This window comes from Dendrobium catenatum, unplaced genomic scaffold (genome assembly GCF_001605985.2).
Source record: "Dendrobium catenatum unplaced genomic scaffold, ASM160598v2 fragScaff_scaffold_186, whole genome shotgun sequence".
Lineage (NCBI taxonomy): Eukaryota > Viridiplantae > Streptophyta > Magnoliopsida > Asparagales > Orchidaceae > Dendrobium > Dendrobium catenatum.
Window position 1 is genome coordinate 367,209 of NW_021318648.1, and position 6,900 is coordinate 374,108.

Below are 6,900 nucleotides of genomic sequence, written 5' to 3' on the forward strand. Positions count from 1 at the left end.
CGTAGATTACAAATGGCGGATTTCTTCCCACAAGTCGGGATAATCCAAATACAACTTGTCTCTTCCACGAAATTCACAAGATCCTGCGAATTCCCTGTGTTTTCTGAAAATCCGGCAGAGTTCCGGCGTCTTCAGGCGGCAGGAAAAACTCCGGCGGCGGTGGTCGAGGAGGTGAGGAATCTCCTATTCCCCTTTCTCCTTCTCCTTCTCTTCTTCTTCTCTCTCTTCACTTGAGTCCCTTTGGTGTAGAATGATGGCTCTATTTATAGTTTTTCTGGAGTGGCATAGCCCGTAAATAGTCGTGAAATCAGGGGCGAATTGGGAGTGGTTTGAATGGACGGCCGATATCGAATCCTTTGATCATGCACAGTTCGTTGGACATTTGAAAGCCTTAATGACGTCATAATTCGATGATCTTGGGCTCGTTGGATTCTTCTCGTCGAGCCGTTCGATTCGAGTATAAGCTCGTCAAAACCGGAGACCGTTTGGTAACTCAAATTGCGGTTTGAACCTTCCAGCAGCGCTTTGAACACTTGATTCGGATTCATTTGGGCTCGGATTAGGTTGATCTTGGTGTCGTTGGGTTCGTATTTCCGAGACGCTCAGTTTGACTGTAAGATCGCTGAAATTGGAGTTCATACGCTCCCGAAATTAATTTTTTAAGTTTCTAACTAGCTTTTGTCTCGAGATTCGTACCCGATGAAGATAATTTTGAGATGACGTATCAAAGAGAATTAATATTGGCCATCTAATAGTGTTCCAGATTTTGACTATATTTACAAAGTATGTCAATGCCTAAAATTATAAATATACCTCTATAATATGAAGAGAACTATTGGCTTGAGATTTAAGAGTACTTACGTAAAAATTTAAACTCTCAACTATTGAGATATTATTCATTTTAACTTAATTGTCTCATGTCTTCTCTTGTTGGTATAACTTTCTAGTAAGTCACCTATTCTAGGAGTGCTTCTATGCAAGCGCGGTTAATTTTGGAGTTTCTAATGAAACTCCAATCATTGCATCAAAAGGTGCATCGATGCTTAAAAGTTTAGTTTTGTTCTCGTAAAGAGTTTTACAATCTCCCTCGTTTTGATACTAACGTCCTCGTTAGTTTTCTTAGCCCATAATTATCCACCATGCAGATAAGAGCACTTAATTCCAATCTATTGGCTAGTATATTACTCTAATACCAATTTATGCTTATATTACTTTATAAGCATCTTTATTATTGTGACTATAAAATAAACATTCCTTCGCGTCCCGCATTGCATGTGCACCGCCTTCTGAATTTAGGGTGTGACAGCTTCATGGCTTGAAGAATTCTTTAATTGATCGCCACAATCAGGCCACAGCCTGTCCGCCATCATTGAGCCATCCTCGACGAATCATATTCAAATAAACATTGCCTCTGATTGACCTCTATCGTGGAACTACTATTACCCGACATTTGTTATCGGATTGCCGCTATTCGACCTTTGCCATTGAACCGCCGCCACTTGACCTTTGTTGTCGAACCGCCGCCACATGACCAATGTTTGCCTAAACTCTATCGTTGCATCAATTTTCACTTTTAGAGGGCAAATAAAATCAAAATTCCTGGAAAAAAAATCCTACTAATAAACAATTAATTGCTTGTAATATCAAAGTTTTTTATCATTCAAGTAAATATATTATCTTATACAAAAGTACTGTTGACTTTCATATATTAAAAATATAACATTTAAATTAATATTCCACTCTATATCTTTCTTTTACAATAATTTAAGTTGTACCCGATAAGTCTTTTCATATAATTTTGTTTATAATTGTTTTCAATTTTGACACATCTCTAAAAATATTCACTTGATCAGCACGAATCTTGAGAAAATATTTAAATTGAAATTTTTGAAATTAAATTCATAATCATCCCAAGTCCAATTTCAACAAGCTTATACCCAGAATTGAATATCTTGATAAGACAAATCGAGTGACACCAAAAGTGATTTGATTTGAGTCCAAATAAACCTAATTCAAGTATTCAACACATATTTGAAAATTTCAAAATATTAATTGAGAGGCCAAACACTCTCCAAAACTTGACTGATTTATTAGTGGTGTAAACAAGTCGAGTTGAGTTGAGCAGTGGTCTTATCGAACTCGGCTTTTCGGAAAGTTAGCTTGAATTCGAGTTTAAGCTCAAGTTAAGCTCAAAAGGTGGACTCGAACTCGGCTTGTCCCACTGTAAACGAGTTCAAGCCGTTCACGAGACTTTGAAGTTTTGAGCCTCCTTCCGCAAACGAACGAGCCTTCGCGGTTGTCCATTCCTCGAATTCACAAGGGAGTGGTCCGCCTCATTCCAAGAATGAGCGAGCTTCCAAGCTCCAACAGGCTTACACACGTGTGGTCTGCCTTGTTCTATGAATTCACTATCGAGAATTTCAAAATCGCATGCGGGATTTTTAATAATAGAGGCGAGATTTTTAAATTTAATAAATAAATAAAAATTATTTAAAAAATATTTAAACTGATTTGAGTCGGCTCGCGAGCCTCATCAAGCTCAAACTCGAGCTTGTGGCTTCATAAGCTCGGCTCGCGAGCTTGTTCACGAGTCAAGCTCAAGCTGGCTCGTGAGTCAGCTTGGCTCACTTACTCCCCTACTGTTTATACTTGATACGACATCACAAAATTAGCTTGATCGGGCACGAATCTCGAGGCAAAAGCTAGTGGGAAACTTCAAAAATTAATTCTGGGAGCACCCGAACTCTGATTTCAGCGAGCTTACAGTCAAACTGAGTGTCTCGGAAATACGAACCCAACGACACCAAGATCAACCTAATCCGAGCCCAAATGAGTCCGAATCAAGGGCTCAAAGCGCTGTTGGAAGGTTCAATCAGCGGGCGACGGAGGTCCTAAAGACTGTTGTCTGGTGATGGAGGTCGGAAGGACTGTAGTCGGAGGGCGACGAAGGTCGAAAGAATCGTTGTCTGGTTACAAACGTTATAAGAATCGTAGTCGGCGGGCGACGGAGGCCGAAAGGACCATTGTCTGGCGACAAAGGCCAGAAGGACATTAGTCAGCGGGCGACGGAGGTTGAAAGGATCATTGTATAGCAACAGAGATTAGAAGGACTACAGTCGGCGGGCGACGAAGGTCGGAAGGACCGTTGTATGGCTGCAACATTCAGAAAGAATGTAGTCGGCGAGCGACGGAGGTCGAAAGGACCGTTGTCTGACGACAGAGGTTAGAAGGACTGTAGTCGGCGGGCGATGGAGGTCAGAAGGACCTTACTCGAAAAGTGATGAAGGTTCGACATCAATTAGTGGTCGTGCAAAAGTTGGCGTTAGTTGGTGGCCATGCAGAAAAATCGACATAAATTGGCAATCAGGAAGAAGTTCGACGTTAGTTAGTTACTAGGTAAAAGTACGGAGTCAGTTGGCGGTCGATTAGAAATTTAGTGACAGGTAGAAGTCCGCCGTCGAGTAGAAATTCGGTGACAGACGGAAGTCCGGTGTCGGGTAGAAGTCTAATGAAAATTTGGTGATGGGCATAAATTTGGCGACTGGCAGAAGTCCGACGTCGGATAAAATTTCGACGATGGGCGGAAATTCGGCAGGAAGAACTCCGGCATCAGACAGAAGTCTGGCGTTGGGTAGAAATCCAATGACAGATTGAAGTACGATGTCAGATATAAGACTGATGAAAATATGGTGAAGAGTATAAGTCCAATGACAGGCAAAAGTCCAGCGTCGGGTAGAAATTCGGCGACGGGCTGAAATTCGACGTTGGGTAGAAGTCCGATGAAAGTCCAACAACGGGCAGAACTCTGGCGTCGAGTAGAAATTCAGCGACAGGCGAAAGTCTGACATCATGTAGAAGTCCGACAAAAGTCCGACAACGGGCAGAGCTCCGACGTCAGGTAGAAATCTTGCGACGGGTAGAGGAGGAGTCTAGTGGTGAGAGAATTCTCTTCCTTCTCTTACTTTTCTTCCTTGTCTTCTTACTTCCTTGCTTCCTTGCTTCATTCTCTTCTCTTCTTGCTTCCTTGCTTCATTCTCTTCTCTTTTTTGCTTGGGGTCTCCTTCCCCACATGGGGGTTCCCCTTCTATGAGAAATGAGGAATTTATTTATAGTTTTTTAAGAGTGGCATGACCAGTAGATAAGAGGAAGATCAAGGGTTAATTTGGAGTGGTTTGAATGGACGGCCGATGTTAAATCCCTTGATCGTGGACCATTTAATGGATATTTGAATGTCTTAATGATATCAAAATTTGACGGTCTTCGGCTTGTGGACACGTCTCGTCGAGCCACTCAATCTGACTATAAGCATGTCACGTTTGGAAACCGTTTGGTAATCCAAATTATAGTTTGACCTTCCAAATATGTTTCGAGTTTTCATTTTTGACCCATTTGAGCTCGGATTGAGTTGAATTTGGTGTCGTTGAGTTTGTATTTCTGAGACATTCAATTTGACTATAAGTTTGCTGAAATCGGAGTTCAGATGATCTCCAATTTAATTTTTGAAGTTTCCAACTCGATTTTAGCCTCGAGATTCGTGCTCGATCAAGATAGTTTTTTTGATGATATATCAAAAGTAATTTTTCAGTAAACAAATACAATAAACTCTATGCATTAAAGATTTTTTTTAAAAAAAAGCTACGTATTTTCTCCTTAATAGTTTAAATTGTGGTCGTCAACCGTTTGAATACAAAATTATCTTTGAATTTCAGATAGTTTAAATTGTTATTGCTTGCTTTAGAATATTTTTGAAGTATTATTTAAATTATTTATATTTTAAAAATTCGAATCCCATGTAAATAAAATGCTAATACAATTCTATATAAATATCGCTTTTAATATTTATATTGCTGTGATCTTTAACTTTACAATTTACATAAATTTCATCTATTTTAAAATTTATACTACAAAATGTTAAATTTTTGGTAAAGTGTGCAAAAAGGAGTTAATTAAGGGGGAAATTATGATTTATTTGAGTTATGGTCAACTCTCATTTGATGTTTTTTTATGATATTCATATAATATTAAGAAGGGGGTTTTTAATTATATTTTTAATTGGAGTTTTGCGTATTACAATTGACTTAATATTTTCCTTGAATTGTTTACTCTGAGTATTTGTATGACAAGAGATTTTGATTGATTTGGTGTATATTTTGTTTATTTATTTTTTTTATGAAAATTATTTTTACAATGGTCTTTTTAAATGATGATTAATTATATTGTCAAATAAGATTGTAGTCTATTGTGCTTTTTGAATTGTAATTAAGGAGGGTAAGGGAGTATATATATATGCGGACGGGGTGTCAATATTTGACATGACCTGAAAACCGACTCTAAAATTTCGGGTTATGGTCAACCTATTTGTCGTTTCGAGTTCAACAAACCATATTGTTTCAAAAATTGGGTCGGAATTGGGTTGACCCGGAAACTTGGATTGACCAGGAAAAGAATCTGCCCACTTTTGATTGCGCGTTCCCTCGTGTGCCCACGTCGCTTCCTCGAGTCAAGTTCGGGTTCGTATTTTTGACATGTTTGCAAAATCAGGTCGGGTTCAAGTCAAACCTTTAGAACCAGGGTCACTTCCGGGTTCAACCCGAATTTGATACCCTTATGCGGATCGATGTGATTAGAATCCAAACTTCATCTTATGTTCATCGAAACATACAGTGAAATCCCTTAAGTAGAAATAAGTGAAACTCTTAAACATCGATGCATCGTTTGGTGTAATGATTGAAATTTTATTAAGAGACTCCACATTTAACCGATGCTTTTTCCAGAGAAAATTTAGGATGTGTGACATTCCGGAAAGTTAGACAAACGAGATAAAACTGTGAGGCAATTAGACCAAAACGGACAATACCTTGATAATTAAAAATTTGGGTTGTTATATATACTTTATCACTTTTTAAAAAAAAAAACGTGGACTAACATTACTGATCATAATATTAATTCAGTGAACGACTTTTGTAAAATAATCAAGAATCTCTAACAAAAAAACTAGTAGAGAAAGAGAAAAATAAGTTAATTAATACGCAATCCATGCAACAATTAACCATAGTAGATTGAGATCCTAAAAGTACTTGATAAGTTTTTTTTAGAAACACAAGCCCTAAAAGGGCTCAAATAAAATCAAAACAATAGGGAGGGAGAAATCGTAATAGCCAAACTCTATTAGACCGGGATTTAGGGATTGATGATCGAGCTGTAGATGGAGGCAAGGTTGGAGACATATGAGAGGGTTCCTACAAACAAAGATCGAAGGGCGACAGAGAGACAAGTGGAGCTTAATGGAGTACTAGATATGATCTATTTAAAATTTTAAAGTGGTATATACGTAAATAATGAGTTGTAAATATATGATATTAAAATAAGAATATTTTGATATAAAATATCCATACTTTTATTTACAAGATATATATTTGTGTAAGAAAATAAAATGTATTTATTGTTGTAATTAAATATGAACTAAATTTGGAGAAGCTATAATTAAGAATATATAACAAGGATGATTTATTGCATTACCCCCAATGTAATGACTTACCTTATAAAACAAATCTTTAGAGTATTTCTTAAGATTGAGGACATTAATTGAAGCATCCCATAATTACTAATTTTGTAATAATTTAATCATTTTAAAGAATGATATTTAAATTATAATTACGAAACTAAAGTTTTATAAATATAAATTATTTTGAAAAATTATTTTATTTTCTAATTAAAAAATAATAAAATTTTCAGAATAATAATTGATTTTTTTATCATTCAAACTGTAAATATCATAGAAAAATTAGATCAATCAAGTCTATTATTAGAATATAATAGACTTAAAAATGCATTTTAAAATAAATAAAATATTAATTTATATAATCATTAAAAATTTATTATCCTAATTATCAAATGAAA